We start from the raw sequence: 15,450 nt of genomic DNA on the forward strand, positions 1-15,450 counted from the left end.
TCTATGTATTCACACATGTATCATGTTTCCGGTTAATACAATTCTAGCATGAATAATAAACACTTATCATGATATAAGGAAAAAATAATAACTTTATTATTGCCTCTAGGGCATATTTCCTTCAGTCTCCCACTTGCACTAGAGTCAATAATCTAGTTCACATCTCCATGTGATTTAACACCAATAGTTCACATCACCATGTGATTAACACCCATAGTTCACATCGTCATGTGACCAACACCCAAAGGGTTTACTAGAGTCAACAATCTAGTTCACATTGCTATGTGATTAACACCTAAGGAGTACTAAGGTGTGATCATGTTTTGCTTGTGAGAGAAGTTTAGTCTACGGGTCTACCATATTCAGATCCGTATGTATTTTTGCAAATTTCTATGTCAACAATGCTCTGCACGGAGCTACTCTAGCTAATTGCTCCCACTTTCAAAAATGTATCCAGATTGAGACTTAGAGTCATCTGGATCAATGTCAAAATCTGCATCGACGTAACCCTTTACGACGAACCTTTTGTCACCTCCATAATCGAGAAACATATCCTTATTCCACTAAGGATAATGTTGACCGCTATCCAGTGATCTATTCCTAGATCACTATTGTACTCCCTTGCCAAAAAAACAGTGTAGGGTATACAATAGATCTGGTACACAACATGGCATACTTTATAGAACCTATGGCCGAGGCATAGGGAATGACTTTCATTCTCTTTCTATCTTCTGCCGTGGTCGGGCTTTGAGTCTTACTCAATTTCACACCTTGTAACACAGGAAAGAACTCTTTCTTTGACTATTCCATTTTTAACTACTTCAAAATCTTGTCAAGGTATGTACTCATTGAAAAAACTTATCAAGCATCTTGATCTATCTCTATAGATCTTGATGCTCAATATGTAAGCACTTCACCGAGGTATTTATTTGAAAAACTCCTTTCAAACACTCCTTTATGCTTTGCAGAATAATTCTACATTATTTCCAATCAATAATATGTCATTTACATATACTTATCAGAAATGTTGTAGTGCTCCCACTCACTTTCTTGTAAATACAGGCTTCACCGCAAGTCTGTATAAAACTATATGCTTTGATCAACTTATCAAAGCCTATATTCCAACTCTGAGATGCTTGCACCAGTCCATAGATGGATCGCTGGAGCTTGCATATTTTGTTGGCACCTTTAGGATTGACAAAACCTTCTGGTTGCATCATATAAAACTCTTTCTTTAATAAATCCTTTAAGGAATGCAGTTTTGTTTATCCATTTGCCAGATTTCATAAAATGCGGCAATTTGCTAACATGATTCAGACAGACTTAAGCGTCGCTACGAGTGAGAAAATCTCATCATAGTCAACACCTTGAACTTTGTCAAAAACTTTTTTCGACAAGTCTAGCTTTGTAGATAGTAACACTACTATCAGCGTCCGTCTTCCTCTTGAAGATCCATTTATTTTCTATGGCTTGCCGATCAACGGGCAAGTCAACCAAAGTCCACACTTTTTTCTCATACATGGATCCCATCTCAGATTTCATGGCTTCTAGCCATTTTGCGGAATCTGGGCTCACCATTGCTTCTTCATAGTTCGTAGGTTCATCATGATCTAGTAGCATGACTTCCAGAACAGGATTACCGTACCACTCTGGTGCGGATCTTATTCTGGTTGATCTACGAGGTTTGGTAGTAACTTGATCTGAAGTTTCATGATCATTATCATTAGCTTGCTCACTAATTGGTATAGGTGTCACAGAAACCAGTTTCTGTGATGTACTACTTTCTAATAAAGGAGCAGGTACAGTTACCTCATCAAGTTCTACTTTCCTCCCACTCACTTCTTTCGAGAGAAACTCCTTCTCTAGAAAGGATCCATTCTTAGCAACGAATGTCTTGCCTTCGGATCTGTGATAGAAGGTGTACCCAACAGTCTCCTTTGGGTATCCTATGAAGACACATTTCTCCGATTTGGGTTCGAGCTTATCAGGTTGAAGCTTTTTCACATAAGCATCACAGCCCCAAACTTTCAGAAACGACAACTTTGGTTTCTTGCCAAACCACAGTTCATAAGGCGTCGTCTCAACGGATTTAGACGGTGCCCTATTTAATGTGAATGTAGTTGTCTCTAATGCGTAACCCCAAAACGATAGTGGTAAATCGGTAAGAGACATCATAGATCGCACCATATCTAATAAAGTACAGTTACGACGTTCGGACACACCATTACACTATGGTGTTCCAGGTGGCGTGAGTAGTGAAACTATTTCACATTGTTTTAATTGAAGGCCAAACTCGTAACTCAAATATTTTACTTCTGCGATCATATCGTAGAAACTTTTATTTTTGTTACGATGATTCTCCACTTCACTCTGAAATTCTTTGAACTTTTCAAATGTTTCAGACTTGTGTTTCATCAAGTAGATATACTCATATCTGCTCAAATCATCTGTGAAGATCAGAAAATAATGATACCTGCTGCGAGCCTCAATATTCATCGGACCACATACATCAGTATGTATGATTTCCAACAAATCTGTTGCTCGCTCCATTGTTCCGGAGAACGGAGTTTTAGTCATCTTGCCCATGAGGCATGGTTCGCAAGCATCAACTTATTCATAATCAAGTGATTCCAAAAGCCCATCAGCATGGATTTTCTTCATGCGCTTTACACCAATATGACCTAAACGGCAGTGCCACAAATAAGTTGCACTATCATTATTAACCTTGCATCTTTTGGCTTCAATATTATAAAAATGTGTATCACCACGATCGAGATCCAACAAACCATTTTCATTGGGTGTATGACCATAGAAGGTTTTATTCATGTAAACAGAACAACAATTATTCTCTAACTTACATGAATAACCGTATTGCAATAAACATGATCCAATCATATTCATGCTCAACGCAAACACTAAATAACATTTACTAATCCCGAAAGTATAGGGAGTGTGCGATGATGATCATATCAATCTTGGAACCATTTCCAATGCACATCGTCACTTCACCCTTTACTAGTCTCTGTTCATTCTGCAACTCCCATTTCGAGTTACTACTCTTAGCAACTGAACCAGTATCAAATACCGAGGGGTTGCTATAAACACTAGTAAAGTACACATCAATAACATGTATATCAAATATAGCTTTGTTCACTTTGCCATCCTTCTTATCCACCAAATACTTTGGGTAGTTCCGCTTCTAGTGACCAGTCCCTTTGTAGTAGAAGCACTTAGTCTCAGGCTTATGTCCAGACTTGGGTTTCTTCACTTGAGCAGCAACTTGTTTGCCGTTCTTCTTGAAGTTCCCCTTCTTCCCTTTGCCCTTTCTCTTGAAACTAGTGGTCTTGTCAACCATCAACACTTGATATTTTTCTTGATTTCTACCTTTGCCGATTTTTGCATCGCGAAGAGCTTGGGAATTGTTTTCGTCATCCCTTGCATATTATAGTTCATCACTAAGTTCTACTAACTTGTGATGGTGACTAGAGAATTCTGTCAATCACTATTTTATCTGGAAGATTAACTCCCACTTGATTCAAGCGATTGTAGTACCCAGACAATCTGAGCACATGCTCACTGCTTGAGCTATTCTCCTCCATCTTTTAGCTATAGAACTTGTTGGAGACTTCATATCTCTCAACTCGGGTATTTGCTTGAAATATTAATTTCAACTCCTGGAACATCTCATATGGTCCATGACGTTCAAAACGTCTTTGAAATCCTGATTCTAAGCTGTTAAGCATGGTGCACTAAACTATAAAGTAGTCATCATATTGAGCTAGCCAAACGTTCATAACGTCTGCATCTGCTCCTGCAATAGGTCAGTCACCTAGCGGTGCATCAAGGACATAATTCTTCTGTGCAGCAATGAGGATAAACCTCAGATCACGGACCCAGTCCGCATCATTGCTACTATCATCTTTAGTTTTCTCTAGGAACACATATAAAACATAGGGAAGCAATAACGCGAGCTATTGATCTACAACATAGATATGCAAATACTATTAGGACTAAGTTCATGATAAATTTGTTGGGGAACGTAGCATAAATTCAAAATTTTCCTACGTGTCACCAAGATCTATCTATGGAGTCATCTAGCAACGAGGGAGGAGTGGATCTACATACCCTTGTAGACCGCGCGCGGAAGCGTTCAAGAGAACGGGGTTGATGGAGTCGTACTCGTCGTGATCCAAATCACCGATGATCCTAGCGCCGAACGGACGGCACCTCCGCGTTCAACACACGTACGGAGCAGCGACGTCTCCTCCTTCTTGATCCAGCAAGGGGGAGGAGAGGTTGATGGAGATCCAGCAGCACGACGGCGTGGTGGTGGAAGTAGCGGGATTCCAACAGGGCTTCGCCAAGCGTTGCGGGAGGAGGGAGATGTGTCATGGGAGGGAGAGGGAGGCACTAGGGCTTAGGTGCGGCTGCCCTCCCTTCCCCCCACTATATATAGGGCCAAGGGAGAGGGGGGGGGCGCAGCCTTGGCCCTTCCTCCAAGGAAGGGTGCGGCCAGGGAGGAGTCCATCCTCCCCAAGGCACCTAGGAGGTGCCTTCCCCCTTTAGGACTCTTTCTTTCCATTATCTCTTGGCGCATGGGCCTCTTGGGGCTGGTGCCCTTGGCCCATATAGGCCAAGGCGCATACCCCTACAGCCCATGTGCCCCCCCGGGGCAGGTGGACCCCCTTGGTGGACCCCCGGACCCCTTTCGGCACTCCCGGTACAATACCGATAATGCGCGAAACTTTTCCGGCGACCAAAACAAGACTTCCCATATATAAATCTTTACCTCCGGACCATTACGGAACTCCTCGTGACGTCCGGGATCTCATCCGGGACTCCGAACAACTTTCGTGTTACCGCATACTAATATCTCTATAACCCTAGCGTCACCGAACCTTAAGTGTGTAGACCCTACGGGTTCGGGAGACATGCAGACATGACCGAGATGACTCTCCGGTCAATAACCAACAGCGGGATCTGGATACCCATGTTGGCTCCCACATGTTCCATGATGATCTCATCGGATGAACCACGATGTCAAGGACTTAATCAATTCCGTATACAATTCCCTTTGTCTAGCGGTACGATACTTGCCCGAGATTCGATCGTCGGTATCCCGATACCTTGTTCAATCTCATTACCGGCAAGTCTCTTTACTCGTTTCGTAACACATAATCCCGTGATCAACTCCTTGATCACATTGTGCACATTATGATGATGTCCTACCGAGTGGGCCCAGAGATACCTCTCCGTTTACACGGAGTGACAAATCCCAGTCTCGATTCGTGCCAACCCAACAGACACTTTCGAAGATACCTGTAGTGTACCTTTATAGCCACCCAGTTACGTTGTGACGTTTGGCACACCCAAAGCACTCCTACGGTATCCGGGAGTTGCACAATCTCATGGTCTAAGGAAATGATACTTGACATTAGAAAAGCTTTAGCATACGAACTACATGATCTTGTGCTAGGCTTAGGATTGGGTCTTTGTCCATCACATCATTCTCCTAATGATGTGATCCCGTTATCAATGACATCCAATGTCCATGGTCAGGAAACCGTAACCATCTATTGATCAACGAGCTAGTCAACTAGAGGCTTACTAGGGACATGGTGTTGTCTATGTATCCACACATGTATCTGAGTTTCCTATCAATACAATTCTAGCATGGATAATAAACGATTATCATGAACAAGGAAATATAATAATAACTAATTTATTATTGCCTCTAGGGCATATTTCCAACAAAATTAAAGTTCAATTAATCATATTACTTAAGAACTCCCACTTAGAAAGACATCCCTCTAATCTTCTAAGTGATCACGTGATCCAAATCAACTAAACCATAACCGATTATCACGTGAAATGGAGTAGTTTTCAATGGTGAACATCACTATGTTGATCATATCTACTATATGATTCACGCTCGACCTTTCGGTCTCAGTGTTCCGAGGCCATATCTGCACATGCTAGGCTCGTCAAGTTCAACCTGAGTATTCTGCGTGTGCAAAACTGGCTTGCACCCGTTGTAGATGGACGTAGAGCTTATCACACCCGATCATCACATGGTCTCTGGGCACGACGAACTTTGGCAACGGTGCATACTCAGGGAGAACACTTTTTATCTTGAAATTTAGTGAGAGGTCATCTTATAATGCTACCATCAATCAAAGCAAGATAAGATGCATAAAAGATAAACATCACATGCAATCAATATAAGTGATATGATATGGCCATCATCATCTTGTACTTGTGATCTCCATCTCCGAAGTACCGTCATGATCACCATCGTCACTGGCGCGACACCTTGATCTCCATCGTAGCATCGTTGTCGTCTCGCCAATCTTATGCTTCCACGACTATCGCTACCGCTTAGTGATAAAGTAAAGCATTACAGCGCGATTGCATTGCATACAATAAAGCGACAACCATATGGCTCCTGCCAGTTGCCGATAACTCGGTTACAAAACATGATCATCTCATACAATAAAATATAGCATCATGTCTTGACCATATCACATCACAACATGCCCTGCAAAAACAAGTTAGACGTCCTCTACTTTGTTGTTGCAAGTTTTACATGGCTGCTACGGGCTTAGCAAGAACCGTTCTTACCTACGCATCAAAACCACAATGATAGTTTGTCAAGTTGGTGCTGTTTTAACCTTTGCAAGGACCAGGCGTAGCCACACTTGGTTCAACTAAAGTTGGAGAAACTGACACCCGCCAGCCACCTATGTGCAAAGCACGTCGGTAGAACCAGTCTCGCGTAAGCGTACGCGTAATGTCGGTCCGGGCCGCTTCATCCAACAATACCACTGAACCAAAGTATGACATGCTGGTAAGCAGTATGACTTATATCGCCCACAACTCACTTGTGTTCTACTCGTGCATAACATCAACGCATAAAACCAGGCTCGGATGCCACTGTTGGGGAACGTAGTAATTTCAAAAAAATTCCTACGCACACGCAAGATCATGGTGACGCATAGCAACGAGAGGGGAGAGTGTTGTCTATGTACCCTCGTAGACCGGCAACGGAAGCGTTGACACAACATAGAGGAAGTAGTTGTACATCTTCCCGATCCGACCGATCCAAGTACCGAACGTACGGCACCTCCGAGTTCTGCACACGTTCAACTTGGTGACGTCCCTCGAGCTCCGATCCAGCCGAGTGTTGAGGGAGAGTTTCATCAGCACGACGGCGTGATGACGGTGATGATGTTCTACCGACGCAGGGCTTCGCCTAAGCACCGCTATGATATGACTGAGGTGGAATATGGTGGAAGGGGGCACCGCACACGGCTAAGGAACGACCACGAAGATCAACTTGTGTGTCATGGGGTGCCCCTTTGCCCCCGTATATAAAGGAGGGAGAGGGGGAGGTGCGGTCGCCCCTAGGGGTGCACCTGGAGGAGTCCTACTCCCACAGGGAGTAGGACTCCCCCCTCTTGCCTTGTTGGAGAAGGAAAGGGGAAGGGGGAAAGAGGAAAGGGGAGCGCCGCCCCCCTTCCTTGTCCTATTCGGACTAGGGGGGAGGGGGGCGCGGCCTACCCTGGCCAGCCCTCCTCTTCTCCCTTAGGGCCCATGTAGGCCCATTAACCCCCGGGGGGGTTCCGGTAACCCCCTGGTGCTCCGGTAAAATCCCGATTTCACCCGAAACGTTTCCGATATCCAAATATACAATATATCAATCTTTATGCCTCGACCATTTCGAGACTCCTCGTTATGTCCGTGATCACATCCGGGACTCCGAACAACCTTCGGTACATCAAAACACAAAAACCCTAATTACGATCGTCACCGAACTTTAAGCGTGTGGACCCTACGGGTTCGAGACCTATGTAGACATGACCGAGACACGTCTCCGGTCAATAACCAATAGCGGAACCTGGATGCTCATATTGGCTCCTACATATTCTACGAAGATCTTTATCGGTCAGACCGCATAACAACATACGTTGTTCCCTTTGTCATCGGTATGTTACTTGTCCGAGATTCAATCGTCGGTATCTCAATACCTAGTTCAATCTCGTTACCGACAAGTCTCTTTACTCGTTCCGTAATACATCATCCCGCAACTAGCTTATTAGTTGCAATGCTTGCAAGGCTTGAGTGATGTGCATTACCGAGAGGGCCCAAAGATACCTCTCCGACAATCGGAGTGACAAATCCTAATCTCGAAATACGCCAACCCAACAAGTACCTTCAGAGACACCTGTAGAGCACCTTTATAATCACCCAGTTACGTTGTGACGTTTGGTAGCACACAAAGTGTTCCTTCGGTAAACGGGAGTTGCATAATCTCATAGTCATAGGAACATGTATAAGTCATGAAGAAAGCAATAGCAACAAACTAAATGATCAAGTGCTAAGCTAACGGAATGGGTCAAGTCAATCACATCATTCTCCTAATGATGTGATCCTGTTAATCAAATGACAACTCTTTGTCTATGGCTAGGAAACATAACCATCTTTGATGAACGAGCTAGTCAAGTAGAGGCATACTAGTGACACTCTGTTTGTCTATGTATTCACACATGTATCATGTTTCCGGTTAATACAATTCTAGCATGAATAATAAACATTTATCATGATATAAGGAAATAAATAATAACTTTATTATTGCCTCTAGGGCATATTTCCTTCAATTATGTCTTCTCAAAATAACATGGCCAAAGAAAGTTATCCCTACAAAATCATATAGTCTGGCTATGCTCCATCTTCACCACACAAAAAATTTAAATCGTGCACAACCCCGATGACAAGCCAAGCAATTGTTTCATACTTTTGACATTCTCAAAACTTTTTCAATATTCACGCAATACATGAGCGTGAGCCATGGACAAAAAGGGAGAATACAAAAAGGGAGAAGATAGTCTCACATCAACTAGGCGTATCAACGGGCTATGGAGATGTCCATCAATAGATATCAATGTGAGTGAGTAGGGATTGCCATGCAACGGATGCACTAGAGCTATAAGTATATGAAAGCTCAAAAAGAAACTAAGTGGGTGTGCATCCAACTTGCTTGCTCATGAAGACCTAGGGCATTTTGAGGAAGCCCATCATTGGAATATACAAGCCAAGTTCTATAATGAAAAATTCCCACTAGTATATGAAAGTGATAACATAGGAGACTCTCTATCATGAATATCATGGTGCTACTTTGAAGCACAAGTGTGGTAAAAGGATAGTAACATTGTCCCTTCTCTCTTTCTCTCTCTTTTTTTGGGCATTTTCTTTTTTTTATGGCCTCTTTTTTTATTTTTCGTCCGGAGTCTCATCCCGACTTGTGGGGGGATCATAGTCTCCATCATCCTTTCCTCACTGGGACAATGCTCTAATAATGATGATCATCACACTTTTATTTTTCTCACAACTCAACAATTACAACTCGATACTTAGAACAAAATATGACTCTATATGAATTCCTCCGGCGGTGTGCCGGGATATGCAATGAATCAAGAGTGACACATATGAAAGAATTATGAATGGTGGCTTTGCCACAAATACGATGTCAACTACATGATCATGCTAAGCAATATGACAATGATGGAGTGTGTCATAATAAACGAATGGTGGAAAGTTGCATGGAAATATATCTCGGAATGGCTATGGAAATGCCATAATAGGTAGGTATGGTGGCTGTTTTGAGGAAGGTATATGGTGGGTGTATGATACCGGCGAAAGGTGCATGGTATTAGAGAGGCTAGCAAAGGTGGAAGGGTGAGAGAAGTGTGTATAATCCATGGACTCAACATTAGTCATAAAGAACGCATATACTTATTGAAAAAATCTACAAGTTATCAAAGCAAAGTATTACGTGCATGCTCCTAGGGGGATAGATTGGTAGGAAAAGACCATCGCTCGTCCCCGACCGCCACTCATAAGGAAGACAATCAAAAAAATAAATCATGCTCCGACTTCATCACATAACGGTTCACCATACGTGCATGCTACGAGAATCACAAACTTTAACACAAGTATTTCTCAAATTCACAACTACTCAACTAGCACAACTTTAATATCACCATCTTCATATCTCAAAACAATTATCAATCATCAAACTTCTCATAGTATTCAACACACTCATAAGAAAGTTTTATTATTAATCTTGTATACCAAGCATATTAGGATATTAAGCAAATTACCATGCTATTTAAGACTCTCAAAATAATCTAAGTGAAGCATGAGAGATCAATAGTTTCTATAAAACAAATCCACCACCATGCTCTAAAAGATATAAGTGAAGTACTAGAGCAAAACTATATAACTCAAAAGATATAAGCGAAGCACATAGAGTATTCTAACAAATTCCAAATCATGTATGGCTCTCTCAAAAGGTGTGTACAGAAAGGATGATTGTGGTAAACTAACAAATAAAGACTCAAATAATACAAGACGCTCCAAGCAAAACACATATCATGTGGCGAATAAAAATATAGCTCCAAGTAAAGTTACCAATAGAAGTAGACGAAAGAGGGGATGCCTTCCAGGGCATCCCCAAGATTTGGCTTTTAGGTGTCCTTAGATTATCTTGGGGTGCCATGGGCATCCCCAAGCTTAGGCTCTTGCCACTCCTTGTTCCATAATCCATCAAATCATTACCCAAAACTTGAAAACTTCACAACACAAAACTTAAAGTAGAAAATCTCGTGAGCTCCATTAGCGAAAGAAAATAAAAGACCACTTCAAGGTACTGTAATTAACTAATTCTTTATTTATATTGGTGTTATACCTACTGTATTCCAACTTCTCTATGGTTTACAAACTATTTTACTAGCCATAGATTTATCAAAATAAGCAAACAACACACGAAAAACAGAATCTGTCAAAAACAGAACAGTCTGTAGTAATCTGTAGCTAGCGCAAGATCTTGAACCCCAAAAATTCTAAAATAAATTTCTTGACGTGAGGAATTTATGTATTAATCATATTCAAAAAGAATTAACTAAATATCACTTTCCAAATAAAAATGGCAGTAGTTCTCGTGAGCGCTAAAGTTTCTGTTTTTTACAGCAAGTGTAACAAGACTTTCCCCAAGTCTTCCCAAAGGTTCTACTTGGCACAAAAACTAATTAAACACAAAAAACACAACCAAAACAGAGGCTAGATAATTTATTTATTACTAAACAGGAGCAAAAATCAAGGAATAAAAATAAAATTGGGTTGCCTCCCAACAAGCGCTATCGTTTAACGCCCCTAGCTAGGCATAACAAGCGAGGATAGATCTAGGTATTGCCATCTTTGGTATTAGGAAAGAAAAGAGCAAACTTGCTATCTATAGAATTAATAATTCTATTTTGATAAAGCACATGGCTATTAATGGTAGAAGAAAGATTAAGTATGTTACGGAAATTTGTATCTAGGCTAGCCTTTATCTCTTTAATAGATTCGTTTTGGTAAGAGAGCAAAAGAGATGTAGATTCAACTTTCTCATTCATGGGATGCCCAAATATAGTTTTCATTTTTTCATAAGTGTCTACGACATCCCCTTCAAGAAAACCTTCTTCAAATATAGAATCTAAGACATGCTTAAAAGAAGAAGGAAGGGCAATATAAAAGCTTTTTAAGTAAACTTCAATTTGATAATGAGGAACATAGCTGGCCCTGATCCTTAATAGTCTATACCAAGCATCTTTCAAAGATTCATCAAGTAAATAACGAAAAATTCCAGAATCATCTTCATCAAAATTATTAAGACTCTCATTGATAACTCCGGTAGGTTTTTCCATAGTATCCTTATTTATGAGTTAGCGAGAATAGAAGGGTTGTCCAAAGTACTAAAACTCTGGAGAGAACCCCCAACCCTTTTTGATTCAGACATGGCGGAAGAAAGGCGAGCGAAAAGAGAGGGAGGATAGAGAGAGAGAGGGCGAATAATATGGCAAGGGTGAAGTGGGGGAGAGGAAAACGAGAGGCAAATGGAAAATAATGTAATGCGGGAGATAAGGGTATGTGATGGGTACTTGGTATGTTGACTTTTGCGTAGACCTCCCCGGCAACGGCGCCAGAAATCCTTCTTGCTACCTCTTGAACACTGCGTTGGTTTTCCCCGAAGAGGACGGGATTATGCAGCAAAGTAGCGCAAGTATTTCCCTTAGTTTTTGAGAACCAAGGTATCAATCCAGTAGGAGGCTACGCGCGAGTCCCTCGTACCTACACAAAACAAATAAATCCTCGCAACCAACGCGAATAGGGGTTGTCAATCCCTACACGGCCACTTACGAGAGTGAGATCTGATAGATATGATAAGATAATATTTTTGGTATTTTTGTGATAAAGATGCGAAGTAAAATAAAGTCAAAGTAAAAAGCAAAGGAAATAACTAAGTAATAGGAGATTAATATGATGAAGATAGACCCCGGGGCCATAGGTTTCACTAGTGGCTTCTCTCGAGAGCATAAGTATTCTACGGTGGGTGAACAAATTACTGTTGAGCAATTGACAGAATTGAGCATAGTTATGAGAATATCTAGGTATGATCATGTATATAGGCATCACGTCCGAGACAAGTAGACCGACTCCTGCCTGCATCTACTACTATTACTCCACTCATCGACCGCTATCCAGCATGCATCTAGAGTATGAAGTTAAAAACAGAGTAACGCCTTAAGCAAGATGACATGATGTAGATGGATAGACTCATGCAATATGATGAAAACCTCATCTTGTTATCCTCGATGGCAACAATACAATACGTGCCTTGCTGCCCCTACTGTCACTGGGAAAGGACACCACAAGATTTAACCCAAAGCTAAGCACTTCTCCCATTGCAAGAAAGATCAATCTAGTAGGCCAAACCAAACTGATAATTCGAAGAGACTTGCAAAGATAACCAATCATACATAAAAGAATTCAGAGAAGATTCAAATATTGTTCATAGATAGACTTGATCATAAAACCCACAATTCATCGGTCTCAACAAACACACCGCAAAAAGAAGATTACATCAAATAGTTATCCACAAGAGAGGGGGAGAACATTGTATTGAGATCCAAAAAGAGAGAAGAAGCCATCTAGCTACTAACTATGGACCCGTAGGTCTGAGGTAAACTACTCACACTTCATCGGAGGGACTATGGTGTTGATGTAGAAGCCCTCCGTGATCTATGCCCCCTCCGGTGGAGCTCCGGAACAGGCCCCAAGATGGAATCTCGTGAATACAGAATGTTGTGGCGGTGGAATTAGGTTTTTGGCTCCGTATCTGACCGTTTGGGGGTATGTAGGTGTAACGCCCTCGATGCGGCTATATCTCCTACGTGTCGAAGCATGACTCAGAGGCATAACCGCATTGAAAGCAATGTCGCAAGTTAGGCAATCATCACAACATCCCATGTAATATAGATGATAAAAGGGGAGATACGTAGTTGGCTTACACTCGCCACGTCAATCAAAGTACATAAATAGCATTACATCAACCAAACACTCATGGCCCGACTACGGCGCAAAAATAAAAGATCAACCCAACATGCGACACAGACCCGATCGTCCCAACTGGGCACCACTACCGATCATCGGGGAAAGACACATAGTAACGGCGGGAAGCTTCATCGAACTCCCACTTGAGCTCATGCGCATCATCTGGAATGGAATCATCAGGCCCTGCATCTGGTTTGGAAGTAATGTGTGAGCCACAGGGACTCAGCAATCTCGCACCCTCGCGATCAAGACTATTTAAGCTTATAGGTAAGGCAAGGTAAATATGTGGAGCTGCAGCAAGCGACTAGAATATATGGTGGCTAACCTATTCGCAAAAGAGAGCGAGGAGAGATAGCAAAGCGCGAACGAGTAACTAGAGAACAACCTGCGGCAAGCATTACTCCAACACCGTGTTCGCTTCCCGGACTCCGCCGAGAAGAGACCATCACGGTACTCACACAGTTGATTCATTTTAATTAAGTTAAGGTTCAAGTTATCTACAACCGGACATTAACAAATTCCCATCTGCCAATAACCGCGGGCACGGCTTTCGAAAGTTCAATCCCTGCAGGGGAGTCCCAACTTAGCCCATGACAAGCTCTCACGGTCAACGAAGGAATAGACCTTCTCCCGAGACATTCCGATCAGACTCGGTATCCCGAGTCTACAAGACACTTCAACAAGTTAAAACCAATCCAGCAACACCACCCGCTGTGCCGACAAATCCTGATAGGAGCTACACATATCTCGTTCTCAGGGCACAACGGATAAGCTAAGCGTACGGAAGCCAACGTAACCCAAGTTGCCAAGGGACGGCCCCGCACGGTGCTCTAGGTTGGACCAACACTTAGAGAAGCACTGGCCCGGGGGTTTAAAATAAAGATGACCCTTGAGTCCGCGAAACCCAAGGGAAAAAGGCTAGGTGGCAAATGGTAAAACCAAGGTTGGGCATTGCTGGAAAAGCTTTAATCAAGGCGAACTATCAAGGGGTTCCCATTATCACCCAACCGCGTAAGGAACGCAAAAATCCGGGAACATAACACCGGTATGACGGAAACTAGGGTGGCAAGAGTGGAACAAAACACTAGGCGAGAGGCCGAGCCTTCCACCCTTTACCAAGTATATAGATGCATTAAGATAACCAGATAATATAATGATATCCCAACAAGTAAATAATGTTCCAACGGTTTGCTAGGACATGGTGGGTTAGAGGTTTGACATGGTAATTTGGGAGGCATGATAAGCAAGTGGTAGGCATCGTAGCATAGGCATAGCAAAAGAGCGAGCATCTAGCAAAGCAAAGATAGTAGTGATTTCGAGGGTATGATCATCTTGCCTGCAAAGTTGTCAGATTGACTGGATCCTCAAAAGCAAACTCAACGGGCTCCTCGTTAGCAAACTCGTCTCCCGGCTCTACCCAAACAAGACAAACAAGCAACAAGGACACAATCAACCACGTGCAAAGCTCAAACAATATGATGCAAACATGGTATGCTATGCGGGATGCGATATGCGATGCATATGCAAGATTTGACAAGAGATGAATGAACCTGGCCTCAACTTGAAAATCCAAGTGTGCCACTGGAAAGGTGAGATGATTCCGCTTTAAAACGAATAAAGAACGCCGGAATCAGAGTTACGGTTTGGAAATGGCAAGCAATTCAAATATGACACCGGTCTGTGATATACAGCAAGTAGCCATCTAAATGCAACAAGATGAACATGCTACAGCACTCAAACATGGCAACAAAATACATGGCAGGGATCCATTCATGATGCTTAACAAAAGAGGAACACTGAGCTATGGCCAATTCATCCATTAACAGGTTCAAACAAGCATGACAAAAATGCATTTGGTAAACAGATTTCAGACTTAGTGAAATTAACACTTGTCTGGAATTTCAGATCAGGTAGCACACTTTGGAGCACGAAAAATATATGCTACAGGACCTGAACATGGCAAAGTAAAGCATGGCATGGAGCTACTCAAAGATCTTAACAAAAGTCCCTTAGTGACCT

This window comes from Triticum urartu, chromosome 1, assembly GCF_003073215.2.
Source record: "Triticum urartu cultivar G1812 chromosome 1, Tu2.1, whole genome shotgun sequence".
In the NCBI taxonomy this organism is placed as follows: domain Eukaryota; kingdom Viridiplantae; phylum Streptophyta; class Magnoliopsida; order Poales; family Poaceae; genus Triticum; species Triticum urartu.